The 27634-nt window shown below is 39.4% G+C and overlaps 1 long non-coding RNA gene across 1 annotated transcript in view; it reads left to right on the top strand.

Moving 5' to 3' along the window:
* The first annotated feature begins 2198 nt into the window (after positions 1–2198).
* LOC308201133 overlaps positions 2199–27634 on the top strand; it is a 47162-nt gene continuing 21726 nt past the window's right edge. Inside the window, exon 1 of the long non-coding RNA XR_013956077.1 lies at positions 2199–5179. This is a non-coding gene — a long non-coding RNA (uncharacterized lncRNA). The remainder of the gene's footprint in view (positions 5180–27634) is intronic.

The following is a 27634-nucleotide window of genomic DNA, read 5'->3' as shown; positions in this document are numbered from 1 at the left end:
TAATATTATGATAGCACTGTTCTTTTTGCTAACATAAAAGATACGTTCAGCTTATTTTTTTCATACTCGCTATTTCTATTGTTGCTGTTCCCATTACATAATTGAGTCAACAGTGATGTGTCCGGTGAAGAGGAAAACAATGAGAGAGTAGAAAAGAGTTTTTTTTTTTTTTTTAATCATTTCACTTTAATTTCCATTCCTTTGTAGAAAAAAAATTGTGGGAGGTTCAGATGGTTTTGGGTAACACATTATCTCTGACCAGATCTCTTTATAAAGGACAGACCTCTTGGACTGAAATTCTACACAGAGGTCAGTGCAGCAAATACATCCCCCTTACAACCCACTTAGCCGTATTTTGAAGTAAGTCTGCATGAACTCAGAGAGCTTGTCATATCTCTCGACAACAGTGAATTTCGTACGCTGAAATCCTGATGTGTAGGTCTGTTGTGAAGGCTTTGATTGACAAGATGGCTTCACTTGGGACATCAGATGAGGCTACTGCCTCCAGCCCTGCCTCTGCTGCACAGATATCTGTACTGCTTGTCAGTCAGTCCCTGACACACTGCCATTTACAGCATAGCATTTTATGGTAAATCGTCACCAATTTCATCTGGCTTTCAAAGAGTGCACGGTGAACTGCAGTGGTTCAGGAGCTGATTGACTCCGTGGCTCACCCGATTGTGGAAGGGTTGGTAGGAGGGGCCATTGGGACACCAAACTCATCAGATGTTCCCAGTGAAGCCTGTCCCTCCTCATCAGTCAAAACTTTCCATTGCAACTTTGAGTTCAATAGATCTGACCTTTAATTGATTTTAATCCTATGTGTTGAACTCCTTTCGTTACGCTGGACCAAAACCTAAATCAGGCACTTTCTCTCCTATTTGTTCCCAGCAGTCAGATGAGCAGGCCACTTATCATCTTCACTGTGGCAGCTTAAGGCAGCATTTACTGCGTTCTCATAATAGGCCTCGTGCTTCCAAAAAGTACTGGTTTAACTGCACACAATGCTCTTTATAAGCTTAGCATCTCTTGTTGCTGTAGCAGTGCTTATACCTGCTTTGCACAAATGCAAGATCTAGGAATGGGTATATCCCATACTCAAGAGTGCACAGTTGCTCCTCAAAGCAGCTTGCATTCTGGTCTCTATTTGGGTAACCTTTTCTAAGTGTCCTTGCTTCATTAGGGCCATAGATATACACTGGTAATAAAACAGGGGACAGCTCAAGGGACATCTACAGAAATGACTAATGCTGCTGTCCACAGCTCACCCATCCTCTGTGTGCTCTTCAACTGTCCTTAGAAAAAAGGTTAGAAGGAAGGGGTCACAGTCTTGGTGCATGGTCCCAGAGAAGGGCAGGGAGGAGCTGCAGATGGGCCTTTTCCTGCTGGTTGTCTTTCTGTAACAGTTGTGGTTCTGTTTCTGTGTTTCAGGATATGTTAAAATTTGAGATTGGGAAAGAGGAATTTTTCCATAGGTTATTATTACATTTTTCTGATGCCATGAAAATATAAACAGTTCTTATTAAATCCTGTTATTTAATACAAAACACAAGGTTTGGGACTAAACTCTTTGGCAGGATTCTTCAAATATCACACTGGCAGAAGCACAGAGAAGAAATTCATATCTATGAATTGTCTGTATTACTTGACACATTTTTGTTGGGAAAGCCAGTTTGGTTCAGACATAGTGTAATCATACCAGACCGTTTACCCTTTCCCGAGTCTCCCATTGACCTTCATACTCCAGTGAATCTTAATTTTTAAGCTTAGGGAAAGATAGCCTGTTGCTTCAGGATGTTGCTTCAAGCCTCTAGCGGCATGAAATGTATTGTTTAAAATCTCCTAACACTGTAAATCAAATTGTGCCTCTCACACACTTGAAACTGAGGCATTTAGTGGGCTGAAGAGAAAAGAAAGCAAGTGAAGGGAAATGGTAATTAAGCACAAAAAAATCTGAAACAAAAGGCTGAAGTACAAAATACAGAAGTGTATGCCCGTGTATAGACACACGTGCATAGATGAGTGTTCATGTGTGCATGCACTCACACATACACATGGAGTAACATTACCCAAGGTCTGATAGCAATTGGAGAGCAAAGAGACTCAAATGCAAGTATTCTTTTTTTTTTTTTTTTTTTTTTATTCTGTCACGAAGATTTGCGGCTAGGATTTACAACTGTTACATTATTTGTCTGAATGAAGTATGTTGGCGTTATGTCTGGCTACGTGTATGTAACTAGGTGTTTATATGTATGCACATAGTTTTGTTTCATCCATGAGTTTATTTTTCTTGTCTCCACATGTGAAGATCAGAGTATGAATGTAAAAAGATGCAACTGTGATAAGCTGGTAGTCATTCAAATTACGAAGATTATCTGAGGGTTGTCTCAGTGAAGGCACTAAATGATGAAAAAAAACGTTTCAAAACCTCGTAGGGACCAGACATCTCTTGCAATATTTCAAATGGAGTCATTGGCTTGGACTGAGAAATTTGAGTTGCTTGAGAAAATATAAAAAGGAAAAATTAAAACAAAAAAAAAGGCAGATCTATTTGAACTTCCAAAAGAATTCAGATCAACCAGTCACATAAGACTTTTACTAAAGTCATAGGGTCCTTGCTTTCAAGCTGACATTTATGTTAGAGAACTGTTTTGTACAGAAGGTCCCCAGGAATTTCAATCTGTGGCCTTGTAATTTGGCTTCCTGTGCTGGACAGAAGAAAAGGGCACTTTGATCTTATCTTTAGCAGTGGACATATGGGAAATTCTTAAATTTGTCCACATGGCATGAGAAAAAGAAAAAGAGTTCTCACCATAGCAGAAACTAAACTTGGCCTTTTGTGTGGTAGAGATTATATTGCAGAATATAAACTGTCCACAAGCCCTAGATAAGAAGAAACCTAGATCTGTGCTGGCCCAGATATATATATTATTCCTCCAGGTAAGACACACTGTAAATACACATAGAAGTAACATAATGAAAAAATCTTGTTTGCACTGTTTCTTTAGCCTGCTTTATCTGAAGAGGACAGCAGAGCAGCTCACAGCCGTATAGTCCAGGATTTATTCTAGATTTTTTAATACTTCCACAGTGTTGTGTTTCTCGTGTGGTCTTTCAGTTCAACATGTTTCGCAGCCACTTGCTGCTTCCTGGAAAAAGGAAGTTCTCAGCCTAAGAGACTGATGAACACTTCAACGTCCTCGAGGCACACAGCATAAGACACCTCCCAGAAGTAAATTTTCCCACATGTGCGAAATATGAAACTTCCAATTTATGGAGGAGGGATTTTTGGAGTTGAGAGTAGGCAGTGGTAATTAGTCCTGTGGGGATTTTGTTATGTAGGGACAGACAACCTGATTTTGTCTCCACTGTAGGATACAAGATGTCTCAGAAACTGATTAAGTCAGCAGCTAATCTGGGTCCAGCTCTCTCCAGTCTTGTGTTGCTTTATGAATCCTGGAAAGAACAGGCACTGTGAGCAGTTCACTGCACTGACCAGGGGCATCTGGTGGTGTTTCTGCTTCCCAGAACTCCATGATTTTGTGAAATATCATGTCAGAGAATATAAATACTTCAGGCCAAATCTTTGTCATTCAGACTTGACAAAATCAGCATTGTTGTAATACTTGCAGATCGCTCAGGAGCAGGTCAGTTAAATTGCCCAAACCACCTCATCTTGGCCAGAGAAGGATTCACCAGGCTCCAGATGAGTCTTTAGAAAACATGGTTTCAAGAGGTACCTGTTAATATTCCCTTTGTTAGCTGAAACTGAGAAATGTAGAGAGAGAACAAGTGTGCCTAGCAGAGCCATGACACCCCTTGCTCAGATGACTCACAGCAAATTGTCTCCTGTGTGGACCTACATCTGTGGAACCTTGGGGAGATCTGAATCTGTTTTCATTGCGTGCTCACTCAGATACCAAAAATCACATGCACTTTCCTCTGAGGGCAGCTGAATGATGTGCAGGCAATATAAACCTTTCAAGAGGCATGACATGGCAGCTTGTTCTTTCATCCACTACCCCACAACAAAATATTCTAATGGATTTTACGAGATCCTGTCAGGTGGGGAAAAGGGAAAGATGGTCAAACATCCAAGTACCTTTTTTTTTTTTCCTCCTATTTTATTATTCTCTCTTTTTTATTTCTTATTTTCCAGTCAACCTGACTTCAAAACAGAGCAAGCAGACTTGATCTCACCATGCCTTGGCTGTCCTGGGGATCGAAATTGCACTGAGCCCAGAATAAATGTGCATGGAAATTGCACATTTTAAACTGATGGCTGCACAAGATCAGAAACCGTGGCAATGCTGACACTTTTGGCCTGGAACTTGGCAGGGCTGTGAAAGAATGTGGAGCTGTTGTTGCAAACAGCTCATTTTGTGACTTGAAAGGGAATGGCTTGTAGTTTCCTATGTACCACTTCTGCAGATCAGTGACAAGGAGGAGACTTCGGTATCAGTCCACTAGCATATCTCTTGAAAGCTGAGAGAAGTTAATATGAAGCATTGTAATCGCTTTCACAGCCTCCAAGACTCATAAGACACCATAAGAAGAAGTTTCTCAAGCTTAAAGTGGTCTATAAGATACTAAATCTTAAGTCTCCTGGAGGCCACTGGGGAAATGAAAAGGTATAGTTGTCACATTTTGCCAAAGTATAACATCTAGATAATAACCCATTTAGCTCTCCTTTTTCAGACCCAGCCCAGCTTCATGTACTATGTCCATGCTCATTGTTCTCTAGTTTTATTGATGGTGTTTTTTGTTTGTTTGTTTTTAATCAAAGCAAAATAAAGGTAAGTTTGTGCCAGATTCTCAGATGCTTTAAATTGCTGTTGCTCCACTTTGGCTGATGGGACTCATTTATTTCAGCTGGGGAGCTGGCTCTTGAATTATTTCTCATTCTCAGTTTTGTTCTATCATCTCTTTAGTGTGTTATCTTTGGTTTCTGCACCTTTGTTTTTGCTTAACTATAGCAAAAGACTTCAAAAATTTTTGCCTTTATCCTCAAGTCTGAGCAAATGAGGCTCAGTTATAAATTAGATGAGCAAATGGGTAATTGATAGATGTTTGTTTGCTCTGCAGGCTTTGGTTTCTACGAAGAAGAAACAGACTATCTAAGGTAGGACCTCTGAAGAAGAAGTAAAACCAAAGGAGGACGTGCTAACACTAAACAAAGGTAAATCAGGTTTGACAAGAGATCAGCAGAAGAAATGAACAAATAGATTAAGTGTGGAGAGGAGACTGGTTTTTGTAGTGATTTCCAGGTCACTCTAGGTAGAGCTATGAAGAGAATGAATCTTGAGGTGATACAGCAAGCATGAAACATTGAGAAGTAGGAGAGGGGAAAAAATGGCATGACAGAGCAGGAAATAAAGCTCCAAAGAGGAATGGACACTTATACGGTAACTTACTAATTAGCCCTTGGTTTATATTCCCTGCCTCAGGAATTGGTGCTTCTAATTATCTTTTCACCTTTAGTTATTAACTGCAATCACAGAAAAGTAATGATCACCAACCTTGCTTCAAAATATTCACTGGGTAGTGCCTAAGATCATAATAGTTATCTTAATTTGACCATATAAATGGGAATAACTAAGAACTTAAATAAAAGAAAAATAGTCATGGGCTTGAGTCAAATGTCTTTCAACTATTTAAGTTTCTATAGTAAGAACAAGGTTAACTGCTGGATTCCTTGACAGTCACACATGCCTGATATGTTTAGTATCTTAGATGCAATTTTCCTTTCCCCTCTCTCCCTATTTCTTTTTTTATCCTGTGGAAGCTAAAACTTTATTATAAAATTGAAGATAAGTATATCAGTTTGTTGGATGCTGGCAGAGCAGAACACAAGCAATGAGAAGATAAGGGAATTTGGTCAAATACAAAAAATACCATGGAACCTAAACCAAATGACATCAGATAAGACCTCCACTGACTTTCTATTAAAAATGTAATAAATAAGGATCACAGAAAAATTCCTTTTTTTTTTTTTTTTTGCCTAGCCTATTTTTTTTGTTGTTTGTTATTGTCTCTAGTGTTTCAGAAGTGTACGTATATTCATGCTGTTTTTCCATTCCCATTAGAGCCAATAAATGCAGGTCAGATTATATTGAAGTTCTGGTGGGTCCAGATTAATGATGAGACTTTTTCAATATATGTGCTTTTAATTTATAGACTTAATTGTACTCTTGTGGGACAGCTTTACTGGCTTGCTTATGGACTTAGCAGTAGTATTAGCAAAAGTCAGTGAATCCTGAAATCTTGAGCAGTGAGTCTGAGACCATGATGAAGATTGGTAGCTGGTGAATTGGATGAAAATTGACTGAAAATCAGTATAAATGTTACTATGATCAATATCATTGATGTTTGGGTTTGGGTGAGTATTCAGCTTCCCAGATGTTCAGTGTAAGGCTTTCAGCTGATGGTAATAGTGCGGCGTATTGAATTAGTTTGTGGAGCATAGTGTAGCTCTTGAAATGGTTCAGCTACATGGACTGGTGTTATTCTTGGCTGTTGCAGAAGTCTGCTGCTTAGGCTGATGCTTCACCAAAAGGGAAGAGAGGAATTGCTTAAAAAAAGAAAAGAAAGAGAGAGAGAGAGCAGAATTCTCTCTTGAGATCTGTTATTCATTCTAAAATCTCTTTCATTCACCACAGACTTCTAAAAATATAGTTTGTCTACTACATCTGTAGGATGTCACCAATGATGAGAGACAGCTGCAGATAGCTTTACTATTCTGCTTTCTTCACCCATCTTAGATGCTTTCCTGTGCTGATGCAATTATCCCTAGCTGGCAACTTAGGTGGAACAAAGTCAATTTAGTAGTATAGTGACAGAGAATGGGGCCATGAATTTCAAACAACACATTTAATTGCCAGCTTGTCCAGGATTTGACTGCATCTAGATCCTGGCATTACCTTGCTAGGGACTTGGGTAAGTGTTACATCATTGTATAGGAGTATAAAAATAATAAAATATATCCTGATTCATGGCATAGCCTGCTGGAGAGAGATAGGGGAATTGAGGCTGCTCTTAACAGCAACCCTCTCCTCATTTCATTTCCTATGATACCTACAAACAGAAAACGGTCACAGTTTCAGACAAGAGAGCATTAGAAATAAGGCAAAGAATGGATAATTTTGGTCTTGAAAGCATCACAGAGTTGTTTTATTTCTGAGGAAATTTCTGTAGGCTGTTTCCATCCTGGAATATTTTAACTTTTCCTGATGAATGTTCTCAACTACCTGTACAGTTCAAGCCTGACTATTTCTTGGGCTTTGGCAGGGCTGAACTTTGAGTGACAGGGAAAATATATTTTTTTGAGTCTGGAAAAGGGAGCATGTTTTTGACGGGAGAGGAATCCCCTTTGGGCTTGATGCTTGCCTGTGGCTGTAGGTGAGGTTTGCTTTAGCGGTGTCTGCTCTGTCTCCGGTGGACAATAGTCTGTGCCATAAAAGGACTCCGTGCATAATACGGCATATTTGTTGGCCTCAGCCTTGAAGAAAACCAGATGAGAGCTGTTTATATCCATCTAGGGACAATCTCCAGTAGGAAGATAGTACTCTTTGGCTGGCAGATATCTATGCCATTTCATTTTATTTTACCTTTCAGTCTTATGGATCTTTTTCCTCTGCTTCCACCCCCCCCCCCCCCCCGCCCTTCTCCCCCCTCCTATACATTTTTTACATTTAACTGAGATGTGAGGAGTTTTAAGTATGTATAACTTCCTTGAAAAATGAAAATAGTGAAAATGATCAATGTTCATCATACACTTTAATTAAATTTAATTAAAGGATGTTAAGCACAATATATATGAGTGGGTCCAGATAAACCGCGTTGGTATAATTCTTTCCTCTCTACTCTTCAAGCTCTCAGTTCTTAGGCAAAATCAGGTCCATAAAAAGTTAAGAGTCAACAGTAAAAATCAAATCTCAGAGAAAATGTACTGGGAAAAGAAAAACAAGCAAACAACCCCCCTCCCCCCCCCCCCCCCAAACATACACATTCATGCTGTCTGCCTGACAATAGTAATCTTTTTCCCTTACAGTACCACATGCTGTAGGCTTACAACAAGGTATTTCACCACTGCTAGGCTCAATTTAGGGTACAGAAATGCACACACATACAAGTGCATCCCCTAGCAGACACGAGAGAGTCAGTAAGAGAGAGAAAGTGTGTCACACCCTTTAAATTCAGGTGGCCTCAAGCAGTGCCATATAATCCCAGCCTCAATTAAACTTTCCAAGGTCAGTGGTATCCTACCAGGTCAGACATAAATAAGTCAGGTGAGAGTCCTAGGGCACTGAAAAGCCATATTTATTCTTTATCCACAGTTCATAGCTATCAAATGAAGCCTAACAGAGAGCAGGAGTGTGAGTGTGTGTGAGTGCGGCTCTCGAAGCTGCTCCTGTTATAAGTACAATGTTTTTTTTGGTTTTGTTTTTTTTTTAAAAAAAAAAAACACAATTCCATCCCACCCCGCCTTAAAATTGCAGAAAGCTAGTCTTTTACTGTGGAAGGCTCAGGGAGAAAAAGGAAGAGATTTAATGATTTAATTCAGCAACATTATGTTTAATGACTAATTTATTTGAGTGAAAGTATCCTGTTCACTCTGATTTTTTATTTATTTTTTTTTTTTAAGAGGGAGTTCTTATCTCTTTAAAATTAAGTTTTGTCTATAGCTGGATCTTTACCGCACAGAGTCTGAGACCAGATGCCAACATAAACCCCTCTTGAATTCAGACATACAGATCTCATGACCTGATTCAGCCAGTAATGGAAATGGGCCAATATTGCACAGTCTAGTGGGCTAGTAAACAGCATATTTAATTTTCTCTCGATTTGGGGAGGCAGAAGAAAGAATGGGGAGAATAATGATGTCTATATCTCAGCCCAGAAGTATTAAAGACAATGGACTTATATTGGCTTCAGACCCACTGAGAAGAGATCACATTCAGAGAAAGTAATTAAGGACAGTTGAGGTCCACTGACTTCTGTACTGTCTGAAGAATTAAGTGAATTTTCTGGGCCACTATGACTAATAACAAAATTAATATATAGATATTTTTAATAAACCGACATACCACAAGCCTTAGTGGAAACTGCCTTGCTGTGCTGCATAATATTTTAAAGGAAGAATTTTGACATGTAGAGTTAGACCTTTCTTATATTGTTTAATAAGGGGGAAAAATTAGATGATGACTATTTTAGGCAAAATTAAAAAAAAAAAAAGAAAATCAAACAAAAGCCTTAAAAGCCTTGTCCAAAACTCTCTCTTTTTCTCTGTCTCAAAAAAAAAAAAAGTACACCAATGTTGTGAGATTGCTATAAGCAGAATGTGTAAGTATTATTTTTCTAAGAAAGCCTCAGATCTCTGAAACTGGTTTTGTTCTGTTGACCTAACTTGATTTGCACCAATTTACACAGGTGAGAAATTGATACATTAATACTGCTGGGAAAGTTGTCTCATACCTTTTGTTTGTTTTTCCTTATTTACTCCTTTTTTTTTTTTTCAATTAAGATACGGCAATCTATTAAGTATGATAAGTTATATATATATTTGTTTTCTAATGACTTTCACTCTTCTGTTGTGAAATATTTTTTAAAAATCAGTTTAATAACAAAAATAAATTTCCAGATATCTTTGTGCCAGCTTTTATTTCATGTATATGAGATCACATCATCAATTATTGAGAATAATCGGACAGTGGATGCTTATAGGTACGGTTTTGAATCACTGAGTATATACAGTTATTGTTAAGAGTAACTTTTAATCTGAGTAATTCAAAGATATGCATAATCACACATTTATCTTCCTTGCAATAGCTTAAAGGCTCCCAATCAGGGAATGGAAAAAAATACTGTGTGATTAGCATGTCCAGGCACATAATGGCGAGTGTTGAGTAGTTAAAGTGAGCACTTTCTAAACAAAGCAAACTATCTGTCAAAGCTGTTACACGATTTTGGATAGATTTGCTATATTCATCATCAAGTGGCTGCATCAGTGATTCTGATTCTGAAAAATTGATGATAAAGATAATTTTGAAAAGAACAGGCTTTAGGGAGAGCTTATGGGGGAAAAAGTGTCATAGAAAGTTTACAGAAATATCAGTTTTATTTTATAGGCATTCACATTAGAAGTCATGTTAGTACCTGGCATCCATTAACATAGATGTTAGAGCTCTCTGCTTCTGTGCCTCTGGTTTTAACATCTGTAAGTATAAGGGAAAATCCTGACAAATGTTTCTGAAGGTTTTATGTGCTCTTTATCCCTATGCTAGATTGCAATCCACGTTATGCCCAGCACAATAACAGGAGAATTGAGATCAGATGACCGGTACTGCAGATTAGATGTGAAAAAAGGGTGTTACAACAACATAGCGGTTTCTGCTCAGGTTTTAACCACTTCTGTGAGAGGACAAGGTGGGGGGGGAGGGGAAGGAAAACTTATCTTTTCCTTATATTTGTTTCTACCATGTTTTCACTGAATATTAGTAACGAATATGTTATATGACTCATTTTTGAAGGAAGATATTAAAACAAATTTCAAAAAATCTGTGACATAAGAACTTTCATTAAAAGCTGGAAAAAGAGGTGATTAAATGAAACTGAATCCGAGAACATATTTTTTTTCCTTTCTTTTTTTTTTTTCTTTTTTCCCTGAGAGGAAAAGATAGAATGTCCCTTCAAGGCTAAGTGGATATAAATGTATATAGAATTTTTAAATATAATTCCCACCTCACCAAAGCACTCACTCTTAAATATTGTCATGTAGGAAGGCCATGGAAACTCCTTCAGATAGAGGGTCCCATCCCTCACTTGACAGACTTTTTGATAATTTACACTCTTCTCCACCATCCTAGAGACACGAATTAAGGGATATGAGCCGAGTGCTTTTTCCAGGTCCAAGTTAGATTAGTTACAACACAAGTTATTAATTAACTTGGAAAGAAAAGGGGAGGATGGTAAAGAGGATGCTATATAGCTCAACATTTTGGAGAGCAATCAGATTTTTGATTTTTCTGGTTCACTGTTTATTTGGAATAAGCACTTAAAGTCAGTGGCTGAAAAGAAAGTAAGTTATGAAGAAGTTGTCTAAGTTGATTCTTATCCCAGGGAAACAGCACCATAGCAGACAAACTAACCATCTCTTTATCTTTCATGGGTATGAGTAAAGTCACTTTGGAGGGAGGGGATAATGGGGAAACACACATAGTTTTAACTGTCTGGAAACATGGAAATGTAGTAAGGACACATTTGTAGTCATCAGAAAAAGGTTCCCTTAGATCTCAGTGAGATCAGGCAATATGACTAATGATTTACTCTTAGTCTAGCTTAGCGTGAGGAAGAAATTGGTACTGAATTGTCTTTTCCCATTCTCCAGTGTGTTGTAGCCTGAAAAGTCCCAGATGTTGCTCTAGGTTCACCCTGCCACAGAGATCCCCACAGAGATTGCTCTATTGGGAAAAATCTTTGCCCTAGCTTCCTCTTTTCCTCAGGATTTTTTTTTTTCCTGTGATCATGAGCAGGAGTACAAAGTATGCACAGTGGAAATTGTTTAGTGCTTCAGCAGAGCAGCCAGGCTGCAGTGCAACTTTTTGGCTACTTTGATTACACAGTCAATATGAAACAGTACTGGAGTCAAATGGCTCTGAAAACATAAGCCACTGTCTCTAATCTTCTTTGAGATGCCCTCAGACAAGGTTCTGTCAAAAAGTAAAACTACTTTGTTATTGTTATTTCTATAGATTTTTATACGTTGAGAGTTCACAGTGGGGGATAAAGTTATCAACCTTTTAACTTTCATGTATACTATTGATAAAAGCCAATGATGATGTTAACGTTATATAAATGTTTTGTAGGTCTATAATGATTCATGACTTTCTGTACAGTAGCAATGTTCCTGATGTTGTTGCACTGTCTGGAGCTAATGTCCTGATTAATGCATGTTTTCCTTCCTGAATTAAGAAATAGCTTATGGCTAAAAATCCTTGGATGTTCTTTGATTTATTACATCTTTTTCTTTTTTTTCCCCACTTTCTTTCCAGCTTTTTATAAATGCCTGTATGTATAGTATAAATATACGTATCTGTAAACATGTCAGCCTTAGTGATATCCCCGTATTCTTATGAATTGTCTAAAGACTGATATTTTTGTTGAAAAAGAATTTTGTTAGACTATGCCTGCAAATTTATCATCTTATTGGGATACTAAAATCAGTGTCTGATTTTGTTAAAACAACACCAAATGAATGTGGTCACATCATTTACTGGCTTGTGGGGTGCAGATTTGACCTAAAGAGCAGGGTGAAGAGCCAGGGTGACCTATCACAGTTATGATCTAGAAGCATCACATAAGCGCGTGCACCCCAGCTTGTGTCCCAGGCCCAGGGGGATACGTTTGGGAAAGCAGGGGTGTGATGGGCTGCAGCTTGTGCTAACCAGCTCAGTGGTCTCCAGAGATCAACCTTCAGGAACATTACTTAGCTCAGTCCTGTGGTCCAGGCAATGCTGAGGTCTGAGCACCATGATCGAGCAGCGGAGGGTTGGCGTACAGTACTGTAGTATTTCATAGAGCTGATTAGGTAAAGGACAGGCTTGTAAAATGTTGTCCAGAAACAGAAGTAGTTTCATGGTTTGTGGCCCCTCCTTGGGTGACAGTCAATAGAAAGTACTATGCTTCTACAGAGCAGTCAGACTTTGATTTTTTTTTTCCTTTGAATTTCCTCATACTCTAAAATCTAAGCATTTATAGCAACATCTGTATTGATTCCTTTAGTCCTAACTCAGAAAGCACCGAAGTCAAGAAGAGTCTTTTCAAAACATTTTTGCCAGCAGAGGTATTTGTTAAGGACAAGACGAACATATTTTCTCTGCTGCAGGAACTACCCACAAACTAAATATAATAAAGTTTAGGTCTATTTACTAGAAGCCTACTGTTTGCCAGTTAGCCCCCTGGTCCTTTAGCCTAAACTTGCTGAAGGAATGATGTGCCAAAGAAAGTATCCACTTTGTTTTTATCCACCACGCTGTAAACCACCTACTTGTGTCCTTTTGTATCTTTTGTGGAGCCTGTTAAAAGCTGTTACCGCTAATTGCTGGGCTTAGCTTGCTGTGTTCTTCTATGGGCAGGAGCAGGGAGATCAAAGGGCAGCATACTCCATAAAGTCCTGCAGTGTTCATTCTGCAGCTAATTTACCTGTTCGTGGCTGAGGTTCTACACTGAGGGATGGCACAGAGCATCTGAAAACAGATGGAGAGAGAAAAATAGGTTTTATTTCACTCAGACTTCCGGACTGCTTCAGCTGTAGGCTCAAAATGCACTGTTTTGCACTGCTTCGAGGCAGCACCGTGCCTTTTGAGGCTATCCCAAGGCTTCTTTTCATCTGAAGCAGTCTATTACGGTGATGTATTTTTCTTCTTCTTACAGAAGTTGCACAGAAACATAGGGCAAAACCTCATGAGTCATGAAGTTTCATTCCTTCAGTAATGTTTAAGATCCATAAAACATTTGTTCTATTTCCACAAGAGTATAACAAAACTAAGACCTTTATTGTAAGGGACCTAAAAACTTAAAACTGTACATTGTGCCACAAAATAAGAGCTGAAGGATCAAGAGCCTTCTCAGCATCCAGAGTGTCTCAAATTACAACTGCCTTGGAGGTGAAAATGCTCACCTAGGCCTACAGAGGCCTAGACTAGGCCTACACTCTGATGTTACAGTGGAAACTGGCTTCATCCACCTCCCCTTGACTTGGAAGCGGGGGCCCTGATTAGCATTATTATAAAAATTTCGAAGGGTTGCAGATATTCTCAAACACAAAAAGATCTCCTTGAGGTTTCAGACTTGGCCTTGGACTCTGACATGAGACACACCGATATTACTAAGTTGCATTGTCTACCTGCAGTCCTTTGAAGGAGAAATGATTGCAAAGGCAGTATTTTTTAGCTGGAGACGCTCGGGGCATCATCAATGGTTTGGGTAGCTTCTAACTTGGAATCCACCCCTCTGTGGAGCAGAGAATGTATTTTGTCATTTGGTCCTTCAATGATTTCAGGTAGATAATATCAATCATGCCACCAGTTTAGGCACAGCTATGGACTCCACTGGGATTGAAATGACACAACTATTTTGCTCAGTCTCACCAATTCCTGTAAGAAAGAGCTAATTTTATGTTCTTGAACAAAATACATTAAGAATCTAAGTTTGGTATCTTCCAGGGGTCTGTCTTGCTTTATATTATCCACCAGACCCCTGGCATATTATTATGGGTTCCCTGCTTGTGTAAACTGTGGATTTTTCTCTGCTCCGATGGATTGTTGATATAAAGTTACCAGCTGATGTTTATCCACAGTCATAGAAATAACAGTATTATTAACTATTTCTATATATTTTTTGTCATTATGACTGTAAGGACTTGTCTGAATAATAAAGATTCCCTTGAGTGGGACTCACTAGGGGAAATAACTGTTTAATAAAGACAGATAATGTAGATGAATCATTTTGACTACTTAGAGGAGCAATTGTGCTAAAACTCCTGAACTTACACAAAGTCCTTCTGAACACATTAGGGGGTCAGATCCTGCCCCTTGAAATCATTGTTATACTGCTGCTGATTGGAAAAGAGCTGAAGTCTTTGGGATCAGGGACAAACTTTTTACAGTGTGAATTTAATTCATTTACATGGGTGAAACTTAGATGTTATCTTTATTTTTTAAACTCTAAGACTGTAAGTAGTGTAAAAACTTGCTCACAAAAATGTCTATATTACATCTTCATATGTTGAAAAATGTGTTTAAAACAGATTTCTTCTAAATTATATGGCTTAGTTTTCTCTTTTCCTCATGATGTGATACTTCATGTTACACTGAAAGAATAAGAATATGAGTTTATTAAGTTTACTCAGAAAACTATTCAGTCATCTGTATGAGCTCTTGGAGCTATGTCAACATTTTCTTGAAAGATATCTGAGATTATTTGATGTTTACTTTTTTAAGTACAGTATTTGTGAGTAAAAGTGCACAAGAACATTTTATTACATTTTAAATGTAATTCCTGATCCCAAGGTGCTGTCTATATAAATCTGAACAAACCTACGAAATCACTATCTATATTAGATCCGCAAATCCTCTCAGTCCCAGAACTGGCCACTGTGTTAAGAATAAGAGGCAAAAGTGAAATTCCTTGGTAATAAAACTTCTGAGCCTTGACAACTGTGAGGTAATGCCATTTCTTGCAGCATTGCCTAGACCTTTCAAAGTACACTACTCTTTATTATATGCCTTTCCTCTGCCCCTAAACCTTCACTTCTAAAATGCACATCTCACAGGTAACTACTATATAATGTACTTTTCAATCAACCTCCTAATTCACTCAATGCAGCATGAGTTTTAGATAAACCAGGAAGATGTGAAATGCAGAATAAAAGGCTTAGGTTGTACAATATGACTCACCTGTTTTAAATCTTTTGCTATCTATGGAAAAAATACCGACAGAGCTCTTCTCCAGGGTAATTCATGGTGGCCCAGCTCTTCTCCCAGGTAGCGAGGACACTGCCTCGCTGCATCCCCACAAGCTCCTGCCCCAATCTTTTTGGAGGATTTACATTTTCTTTCAGCTCATTTTCACTGAGTCTTTTGTCAGGCCATGTGTAAGCAACGGAATGATGATTCCCTTAGATCCACCAGCTCTGCAAGGGGAATTTTGCCCAGTAAGCCCCAGTGCCCATGCTGGTATTCTCACTCTAATATGCTTCCCTGTTTCAGCCAGCAGTGGAACTGGACAGCACTGGAAGGACTTAGATGTTTTTGCTTTTTTGCTGTCTTTGGTTTCAAGAAAAAAAAAATCCTAAAGGTATAACAAAGGGTGAATCAGATTTCATCTGGAAAGCAGAACGAGAAGACTCGTAAGGGCCTGTCTCCTAATTACCAGATTTCCCATAACGTATGTGTAAATCCCCTAAACAGAAGAACCTAAATGCAGCATTAAAATTTGTGTTGTGGTTTGTAAGCAGATCCAAGCTTTTGCAAAGTAATTGCTGGCTGCTGCTGTTATTATTTACACTTGCACATGCAGACCATGGTGGGCTTGTCCCTGCTGGCAGTGTGGGTAGGTTTAAATTTACTCTGATCAAGTCAAAATACCCTGCAGAGAGGCTCAGGTTCAGTATCATGCTAATAAAGTGTGTGACTCTTGGACAAGAGCTGCTCTCCATCTGGCAAGCACAGAGCATGAGCTTGTGTAGGATTTCAGTTGTGTGCAGTAATCCCTATAGATGTACACAAAAGTTTTTTTGGGACCTAATACCTGAGAAATACATGCAAAAATACAGCCCCATCTCAAAAATACACACTCCAGAGATAACAATTATAGAGTTCACAGAAGTGCTTATAGATAAATGTAAGGGGCAGCTACTAATTATATACACAGATTTTCTTTCCTTTTTTTTTTTCCTGCTTTAGTCAAGCTAATCTTTACTGTACAAGGTAGAGCATGGCCAATATGGAAACATCTGTGTTATGCAAATTCTCCTAAACTGGTTAGGTTCGGGAGAACCTTTAGGTATCAGGTAACTGAATATAGTTTGGAGCTGCTCCATGTAGAGAGAATCAGCATTTTCCAGCAAGTCTGTCTAGCAAAAAATCTGTGTGGTTATTTTTGATGCATACACAGATGTGGGCTTCTATGTTGACTGCTTTCAGCTGAAGCTAGTAGTAGTTTAAAAACTGAAAAAAATACTAAGGTACTGAGAAAACTAAAAGACAGATTAAATTCATCCTTAGATTTCCAAACCAAATTTCCAGCCATCTTAGTTGTGGTAGGCTTTTTTCACATCTTGAATGTTCTTTAAGAAATACCCCGTCTCTCTTCCATGGTCCCATACCACTTCCCTTGACATCCATAGTGAGGCAGTGAGTGGGTCCTGGACCTGCTAGATCCTCTCCATAGAGACTAGTAAGGCTGGAGCTGTTAATGCCAACCCAAGGCAAGAGAGTGTCCTTGCTGCATGATGAGTCATTGAGACTAATTGCAGGGGAAGACGCCAGCCCTTAGAGAAAAGAAACCGCCAAGCTGATCTGGCAGCAGTCGGTGAAGATGAAGCTTTGGGACAACACTGGGTACCCCAGGACCTGGTATTGTGGGTCCAGCTCCTAAAACACCAGCTCTGCTATGCTGTGGACAACAGATGCAAAGGTCTTGAAAATGAATCCTGCCAAGGCAAATAGTTTTCAAAAAGTTGGGTTGCTTCACTGCTGGAAGGACTTGCTGCTATCTGGCACTGAAGCTCAGGGGATTAACATTTCGTACCCATAGCATTGAAATAAATAGGAAATAATTTCAGAAATTAAACAGAGTAGCCTGATGATTGTCTTTGTAAATGTAAGCTTGGCCTGGTACATTCATACTGGTCAGAGATAAGTGACTCTTCTCTGAAAAATATTTTATATCACATTAATTGTAAACATGCTGAAATGGTCTCTGCTGCTCCTGCCGCTGATTCACTGGTGACCTGTATAAGGAGGCAACACATGCTTACTGTTAAAAAAAGAACAGAAGGATCATCTATTGCTCAGATGAAAGACAGAGACAAAATAACCAATCTGTAATGCAGATTTATTAATAGTCATTCACTGGTTTTCACTGAAATACTCTTCATGTAACCTTGACTTTATTAAGTAGTCCTTAAGGTGCATTTTGAAGACAGATAATGAGTTTGGGGAATAGTCTTATCTACATCAAGCTAATCTTTAACAGCTTGGAAGGGAACTCACAGAAACTTTTCCACTTTAAGTGACATAGCCATGTTCAAATCAAGCCTTTTAAAATGTCATTTTAATAGGAAGAGTTTACAGGTATTTTTAATAGCTACACTTCTTAGAGGAATTTGATTTAAACAAAGGTGATAGAAACATTTATTGAGTTTTTAATAGTATTAATGGGGCTGGAGGGAAGTGGCACTGGTGAAGTGGGAACACAACTGCCTGCAGTTGAGTGGCACTTCGTGTCGCGATTAATTGACAGGGCCACTCTTCCTTGGAAAAGCAGCTTCTTTCACAGTGGCGGTCTCTTTAAAGGGGAGGGCTGGTGGGAAGGCAGGGGTTTTGAATGGTATTTGGCTGCTGAGCATGCACATGCCGCATTGTCCCGCTTCCACGGGGAGAAGAAGTTTGCAAGAACCTCCTGACCCCGCACCGACGCACCAACCGCCTGGGTGCGTGTGCATGGGCTAGAGACGGGTGGGGAGGGAAGGACAAAAGGAATGCAAAGAAAAGCAAACCAAGGGTCACTATTTTAATGAGACAGCTCTGAGATATCCCATCTGCACTTCTCCTCAGTTTGCAGGATGTCCTTGAGAATAATTTCACTTTTCCCATATGATGTGTAGAAATGCAGACGTGGATGTGCACCCATAGGCACACAGCAGCCTTTCCCTCTAGTTGCTCACACTGCTGGCTGAATCTTAACCCTCTTGGACAGCCAGAACCCTCTTCTGCTGATTCCAGTTGGCTTAGCTCATGTTGTTTTGCTTTCTTTATTGTTTGGGCATCATATGTCCCAGCTCTCCCGAGTGCACACACATTTGGTTTCTGACTAATGCGAGGCCTCCGTCAGAGAGACAGCGTTTGTCATCTAACATCCAGAGTCTCTTGGAGTCAGGTCATGACTCAGACACCACAAACTGTATACAGAACAGACCACAAATTCCTCCAGTAGGATTGAACAAGGCTTTCCGAGAAGCCACTTCCCCCACTGGTTATATCCTAACCCCGGCTGACAGGTAGCAAATAACCATAGCTCTCGTGGCATTTTTTGTGAATATTTTTTCTTACATTTTTTTGATTGTCGTATTCCTGGCTGTTTAAAATCCTGCCTTTGTGTGTGCATATAGAACATGCTTTTAGCTAAAAAGGCGTTATGATAATATCAGCACTGGTCAACATTAAGGTTCAAGGCTGAGGGTTTTGAATGGGCACCAAACGCTGTGGCGAAACTCAGCCTGCTTGCTTAAGGTTTCCTAGAGCTGCTCTTGTGTGCTTTGTGCACGAAACCCATAAATCGGCCGGGGTCTGCTTGAATGGCTCGTGAACTTTGGCAAAACCTTTCGATGAACCTGCTGGGGGCTGGGAGGAGTGAAGTTTAGGAGGAAACCTGACTCCAGGTGAGCTGCACAGGCTGGGGACTAGCACACATTTCCAATTTGAAGGCAGAATCAGAGTTAACAAATCTGCTAACAAGACTTGCACACTTGCTGACCAGCAGTAAATCCCATCTCGATTTATTACCAAATGCAGCACTTTGGCATGAGTCCTCCGTGTCATTTTGTAAGTGGATGGGGAGCAAGTCACAATCTTAAATCCTTGCTGGAAAACCTGGTCGTGAGAACCAGCTGGGGTACAGCTCTTTGATTTAACTTTTCTCTCTCTCCTTTTATTTTTATTTTTTTAAACAAACCAAGATAGTTCATCTGCCAACGCACTATTCTGTGCTCTTTTGTCAATAGAAAAGTTGTTTTGCTAATGGTTATCTGTCTGCAAGTCCTTGACCTGCTTGTAAACACATTTCTGCAGGAAAACCCCAGGCCATGGCCTCGAGCCTTTACGTCAACAAGAAGAGATAAAGTGACCAAAACTTAACCTGATCTGGCCTGGAGTGCCCTCTACTGCCCCTTGACCAAATACTTCCCTAATCTGCGTCCTTCTGAAAGGAACAGATTGTTGTGTAAAGAAGTATTACCTGGAATGAAATCAATTTTCGGAGCCCAACTTCCTCCTCCCTTACCCCTGCCCATGGCCCAAGCCAACTGAGTCGCTGGAGGTTAAGGAACAAGGTCTGGGTAGGTTTGGGTGGAAGGGCAGGAATTTTCCCCCAAAACACCCCTCTGCCCCTGCTCCAGGCGCCTGGCACGGCCGGCAGCCTGCAGGCGGTCCGTCACGCTGCGTTGTACGCACCACCTTCCAAGCCGTGGAACAAATGCGGGACAAAACCAAACTTGCCGATCAAGTTGCTTTTGAAAGCAGTTCTCTGATCCCCCAGGATTTGTTCTGGATTTGTTCCTCAATACATCCAGGATGTGGGGAGCTGCTAACACCCTGACAAGGCCCAAATAGTGGTGGGGGGCTCTGAGCTTTGTTCGTAAAAGGCTGGACTAGGAAAGTTGAGGTGTTCTGTAACAGGGAAATGCACCCTGTGGCAAGTCTGATGTTCAACACGAGAACGAGAAAGGAGAAAACACAGGGCAGCTCAGAGATAAGATGACAAACTCCAATTGCAGTTCACAACGGGAGCATTCATTGTGTTGTGCCTCTGTTTTCACCCTGCTTTAACCACTCGTGAAGCTGCTGCATGGGGAAGTTGGACACGAAGTGGGAAGCTGGTGGGTCACGTTCCCCAAAATCTTTGCTACCCCAAGCCAAATTTTTTTTGTTGTGATTCTCTACCCTTCCCTCCAGGACCCCGCAGTAGATAGACATATCTTCACAACCTGTGTGCCTGAGTAAAGTAGTGGTTTGGGCTGAGTATTGCACCCCTTACTTTCATAGGTAGGATTAATTCATTTTATGGAATTTCACAGGAAGCATTTCACTCTCTATGGCCCTTAGATGGCATTTTTAGGAGACAAAGCAAAGACTTGTAGAAAAATGATACAGTTTTTATTTTTGCTTAACAACAACAACAACAAAAAATCATAAAATGTGTTTGCTATTTTTTGTTTGTTTGTTATGACAAAAAAACCTTCAAAACTTTGATTTGGGTGTTTCACAACAAAACCTTTTTTCATAAAACATAACAAAGTCAAATGATCTGCAAAGGGATAATGAGATACTGCAACCAGTGTGATTTACAACTTCTCGATGCCATTCTCCAGTTGCTCAGATTGAGCTGGGCTGTGACTAAGTCTTGAATTAGCCAGACCTGTTATGGGTAGATGATCACTGGATGTGAAACTGCACATGACAGTCCAGAAAACCCCTCAGGGTGTAAATTTTAAGGAAAAAAAAAAAAAAAAACAAAACAAAACTGAAGGAAAAAGCATCTGCTGAGCTGAAAATATTTTCCTGCATACTGGTACTGGGGTCCCTTAAACCCTGCAATATTTTCAGGATCTACCAGGCACAGTAGACAAGGCAGTTAACCCCAGGGTAGGATTCAGGCATGAAGCTGAAATCTATGCCCCAAAATATCTCCCACTTTTCTGGGGGACAGCTTTTTGTTTCTTTCTCCCATTCATTGGTAGGTACATTCTCCTACATTTAGGTATCCTCCAGGCTTCTACCAAGTGTCAGGAGGACACTGTGAGATCTTTCAGGTTTGATTCCAGCTGGGTTATTTCCTTAGGAGACAGCTGTTTCACAGTATTCTTCTGTGCTTTTAACCTTGTTTATCCATATAAGGCAGTTATAGTTCCAGCTTTGCATGGGGGGATTAATTTGCAGGCTTTAATCTAAACTGGACAAAAACTTTCAAGGTTGGCTTACAGGAGGTATCATTTCAGCTTCCCTGACAGAAAATCAAACTTTGGGAAACAAAACATTTTTTTTTTCTATAGAAAGGGTCTATTTAAGGAAAAGTGATTTATTTTTTTTTCCCCAGCAGAAAATTATTCTAAGAGAAAATTTTTCATCTCCCAAATTGGAAATGTATATTTTGACCTTGCTCAATAATTCAAAATTATTAGCCTTTTTTTTTTTTTTTTCTTACAGCATTTCTCTGTCTGTGTCCAAAATTTAGCAGGACTTTGAAGATGAATGCTATATCTAGTAAGCACCTTTTCAGATTGAAAAGATTAGTGCTATGGTGAAGACAACTTGCTTTTTTTGTAAGGTACAGAGCTGTTTAATCAAAGAAGGACTGGCTGAATCTATTCAGTATTCTCAGCTACTTTCCAAACCAAACTTCTGAATACATGTTAGTTATTCTGATTAAGTCATACTCCTGAACTCCCTCCAGGTTCTGCACTGGAGATGATATTTATACGGCACTAATGGAGAAAACTTGGTGTGTTTCAAAAAATAATTCCCAAGAAAACCAAACTTGTATTAACAGATGTAACAAGGAAATGTGCAGGGAACTCTAACTCTCCTCCCTTTCTTGGATTTTCAATTTAATTCTCAGCCCCCATATATCGCTGAGGAGGAAGTTTTGAAAACATTAAATGATCCATTTCAACATTGTTTGTGCTCCTAATCAAAATACGCACTGTCATAAGCTCCATAAGCTCCATAAGCTGCCAAATTTAATTGACATTGAAGTTTTAAACTGATTTTTGGTAACAGAACAAACTTTCTTCTCAGTTTGGGACTAAGGCTCTCTGTCATTTCAGGCCACTTATTGGATGAGACACCTTAGGGTATGGTGATTCTAGTGACTATCAACACAGAGAGTTGGCTGTGGCTTAGGGCAAGATGAACTTTAGTAGCAGTGCCTTGAATCTTCAGCTGAGATCGGGATAGTTTATATTGTGAAATGTTCTATATACACAGGCATTGGATGAGAAAAAGGACACACTTTTATTTGTGTTTATGCATTTCTTAAGCCAACCCTTCTGGCTGTTTATAAGTAAACTTTCCAAACACTGTGATTTGGTGAGCCACCAGCGATAGTAACAAGAAACTGTATGTGTGACTTTTTCATACAGACTCACACACTCATATATATCTGTGTGTCAATATATAGTGGCTGACATAACAAATATCTTTGTTTTTAGAAAAAGAGGATTTTCCTTGGGGACTTTAAATAGATTCAGAGGATATTCCAAGGTATCAGACTGTATTTCACTGTGATATTCATATCGTCAATAGTGGGACCTTTCTGTGGAAAATGGGGCTTTTCCTGTAAACATAATAATATTTCTGGATGGTGAAATATACAGTAAATGTTAAACAAGAAAAGAACTAAATTGCAGACTATTCCCTGGTCAGCAAAACCTGCCCATTATTTTTCAGTTTGCTGAATCTGTAGTTTTTACCATTTTTTTAGAACTGTGACTTTTCAGATTCATGAGGGTAGCATAGGTAATCTTCATATTTATAAGGACACACTGTCAACTTGCTTTTCATAATTTATAAACTCTTTTTTTATTATTATTATTCATTTTCCCTGTTGGAAGCCTGAAATTGGCATGTTTCCTTAATAGAACTGGGAAAAAACTCTGCAATTTTGCTTTGGGAGATGATTTCTCAGGAAAAAAAAGAAAAAGCTATCTGTGCTTCATGCAAAGGAGTAGGATCCTAGTTGGCTTAGCAGTGCTGGAATTAGTGCTGTAGGGTCTATTTTGCAAGTGTTTGCATGTACTAGCTTTTCAAGTTGCAACTTGCATTTCAGTTTGGTGAGGGATTTGTCAATATGTTACAAGGCTTATGTGTCTTTTTTGACATGAGTTGGATGAAAGTTGACTGCTTTGTTTGGCTGGACTTGCCTTTTTATCCATCCCAACCTACTTCTTCTCCCCACTGCCTTCTTCACACAGCCTCTCATATTCCCATCTCCTACTGTTTGCTCCTGGCATGGTGAGAAGAGATATTTTTCTTCTGCCCCTGCCTCGAGAGACTGGCAAGGACAGGCACCCCTTTTTCAAAGATGAAATGGAAGTAGTTTGATAGCCATTTCCTCTTCCCCTTTGCAATTTTACCAAATTACTTTTCAATGGGGTTTATAAAAGTAAATATTTCCAGGCATTCAGATTAACCTCGCTGCTTGGCTGATGTGAGCAGACAGAAACATTTCTGTGTTTTCAGAATTGGTCCCAGAATTTGCAAGAGGCCAACTTTGCTTTCAGAATTAATTCACATTGTTGATACTGATTTATAAACCACTATGAAATTAAGTGACTGGGTACGTTAAAAAACATCTCTCCTTTGGGCACACTAGTCACTATTATGGCAGATAGAATCTGTTTGGAATTACTTTTAATGGTTGTTTGAATTTAAAAAGCTGGTAAGGATTGATTCAAATTGAAGGTCATGAACTCCTTTACCCATTTCCCCTCATTGGCTCAACAAGGGTCCTATTTCATGATCTTTTGGCCATGATGCAACTCATCTGTTCAGTTGAGAAGGTGCTGATATGAGTAATTAAGCTAAAATGGCATCAGGGAAGAATCTGTTAATATTTAGTAATATATCGTCGACTCTGTCCATCCGTCAGTCAGTCTATCCCCCATAAGTTTTGAACTTGCTGGTTAGTTTCATCAAAATTTGGCACAAAATTAGAGGTATTCATTAACATTATGCTACTAAAAGCTTTTGGAGAACTGGCAGCTGGTGGAGGGAAAAGTTTTCCTGGTGCAAGAAAAAGACAGTTCAGGCAGTGCAGTCATACAAGTCAGTCCATTTACAGGTCAGTCTGAACAAACCATAGTGTATTTGACCCTCCACTGAGCCAAAAAGACAGGTGATGTGAGGACGGTCCGGGAAGGGATATTCAGGAGAGGAAGGCAGCACGGAGTATCGTGCCATGTCTGTTTTGGCAGTGTGGAGCACAAGCTTGAAGAAACTGGGTGTCGTTGGTTCTGCTCAGAGAGTGACTTCTTTTCTTTTTTATCTTGTGAAACTGAAGAGGACCTGCCCTACTTACATGCCACTTAAATCCTTTTACAGGGTTGGATTTCCTTTGTCAATATCCCAAGGAAATATTCTGTCTGTGGAATCTACAACTTTTGACGTTACTTTAGGATGCCCTGCCCTGGGAGTAACTAGGAAACCTGGGGGCAAATCACCTCAGAAAAAAAAAGATGTGTGAGATGTAATCTAAACGTATTTTTGGCTTGATATGCTTGGACTCTATCTTGAACTCTCCTGCAGGATTACAGCAGATCCTGACCCCACTGACCTAGTATCAACCCTTTTCTGTAAGCTGTGCACGGTAGAGCAGGAGGAGGATAGATACTGCAAATGACTTAGAGGCTTAGGTGCAGAAGGCTGAGTATCAGCACCAGTTCAAAGGATCAAAGGGGGTCTGTGACTCTCTAGCCATGCTAATTAATGGAAGAAGTGGTATTTGGTCTTCATTACGGACTTTAAAAAAGAGAAGTCAAGTGTTTTGTCCTGTGGTAAAGCACTGAACAAGGCTGGTGAAAGTAACCGAGCTGACTCCATTAGGCTTTCAGCAGTGTTTCAAGAGCATGGAGCCTCTTATGATGTCATGCTCAGGCAGTGCTTTCTTAAAAGCTAAATGTCTGATAAATGCTGATACTGCCTGATCTGAATCCCTAATATATTTCCAGATAGAGCTGCCCCTTTCAAAGGTCTCCAGCGCTCGTGCCATGGAAGCACACTTTTAGCAAAGGTCTCCTTAGGTTTCTCCTGTACCCTCTGCTTCGGACATCAGCTCAGGACCAGCAGGGCTGATTCTGCCTCTCACCAGATCAGGCATTGCTCCACGGCGTGCCTTTCGTTTAAATATCCATGGGTTGCTACAGAGGTTAATAGGAGGTCAATGGTCAAGATTCAGATCAGCAGCACTAGCAGCAACCTGGGGACCAAAGCGCTGATGGGCAGAGCAAGCAGTTAGGGTGTTTTAGGAACATTCCTGCATTGTATGTTTTATTAGCTCTCAAGAAGGGGAATGTAAAGCACTCTCCTGAATCCTAAACAATCCCTTCTAATCTGTGACCCTTTCTTTGACTCATTCAGATACTGCTTAAATTTGAAGGAAAATCAGTGGTTACAGAAGGTTTACTTCTGTACTTGCACATAGGGACACAGTAGGATAATGCATGCAGGAGCTTATTGCCCATGACTTTACACCTGTCTACATGTCATATAGGTAGGCATAGATATACATATGTATGAATAAATGTCAGTCCTATAAAAATGGTAAGGCAGCAATTCAAGCTCTTTTGTAAAACCACACATACATACTGGACGCGTGTGTCAACCTGCAGTAATTAGTGTAAATATGAATTTATACACACCTGAGAATGATCAGGTTTTAACTAAACAATCAGAATTGTGAGAAACATTCTTTCCTTGAAAATATCCAGTTTTACTTGAAAATTGAGAGTTTCTTTTTGTTGTCGTTGTTTTTGTTTGCATTTGGGTTTTCCACAGAACTGTTTTTTTTTCTTTTTTTTTTTTTTTTCAAAAGGAAAGTGAGAGGTGTCTGAGAGAGGAAAATCTGGTGCTGACTCTGATTTATGGATATTTTTCCTATAAGTATCCAATGCATATGATTTCATGCATGCATGTGTATGGCATGACTCCATATTTGTGTGTGTAGTGCTTGATGGGCTTATGTTTTGGTGTGGATATGTTCATTTTAAACTACTTTATTGGCATAGACTGAAATTATGGTATGATCTTTATCATGGCTTCATTGTAGAACATGACAGCATGTATGATCATTGGGTATTCAAACTGAAATGTGTAAAGCTATTTTTCTATAATTGGTCCCAGGGCAAGGGGTTGATCTCACATATAAAAGGCTCCAGATATGCTCTTGGTACAGTTTCTAATTAGGGAACCAGGAAAGAACTGAACTTTGGAAACTGTGATGAGTCTGTGCCTTTAAAAAAAAAAAAAAAAAGGAAATAATCACTTTGACCTTGAACTCCAAAAGGCCCTGAAATCAACTGATTTTACTCTTTAAGCTCCTTAACAAGCATGGGGATTAGAGGCGAGCTGTGTAGAACGGTTCATATTAGATATAAACGATAATGGACAATAGAAATTCATCTATGAGCTCACACAGGCATCCTGTGCAAATTCCATTTCCCCAAGATATGGTGATACCATGTTACAGTGTTATATATACCACCGATAACAATGTGACTTCATTGGTTGGGAAGAGACAGAAGAAAACTCAATTGCAGCAGGGCAAATGCAACTTTCAGAGATGTCCAATCCTGTCCTAATCTGAGTCCATTTAAATAACCACAACCACGTGCATCAAAAAAGGTCAAATATAATCACCATTCTACCTCATGTAATGAATGAATAATCTGTTTAGCTATTTATTTCAAGTATGATTAAATCACCTTTCCTGACAAAGAAAGAAAACTTATGAAAGGAATAAACTGACTGTAGACTGAGGCTGCACATTTCAGTGGCCTTCCATCTGTCCACAGCTAAACAAGGAAGGATGCTGCTGTCCTTTTATTTTTTTATTTTTTTGGCAATTTCATTTTCTCATTTTTTTTTTCCCTTTTCTCTCTCTTCTCTCAAGAAGGGCTAAAACAAACAACCAAACCAACCAAAAACAACAAACAAACAAAAAAAACACCTCATCCCTTTGAAAAAGGAGGAATCTTGTCATGTCTTGAAATGGAAAAGTGCATCACATTTTCAGGGGGAAAGGAAAGAATTGAGGAAAATACCTGTATGAAGATAGGAGCTTATATGACCAAAATAATTGGGGTTGGGTTTGATAAACATTACCCATTCAACAGCTAGTGTTGCCCCTAGAGAATATACCCAATTCTTATGCAGATCTTCTTTTTTTTTTTTTTTTTTTTTCTTTCCCTTCTGAAAATCACACCTGGTGAAAAAATCATTGTGTCTTTTAAAAGCCACCTCTTGTTAACCTTTTTGTTGATCTAGAGGGGTGAATGACGTGGTTAGACAGGTTACTGCCTGCCGTGAAAACTAGTGGGAAATGATGTTGCACAATCCTTTCCCTCCTCTGTTTCTCAAAA

This window comes from Anser brachyrhynchus (assembly GCF_964034855.1).
Source record: "Anser brachyrhynchus genome assembly, chromosome: 11".
Lineage (NCBI taxonomy): Eukaryota > Metazoa > Chordata > Aves > Anseriformes > Anatidae > Anser > Anser brachyrhynchus.
Note: the sequence above shows the minus strand (reverse complement) of the source record. Positions and strands in the feature narration are given on the sequence as shown.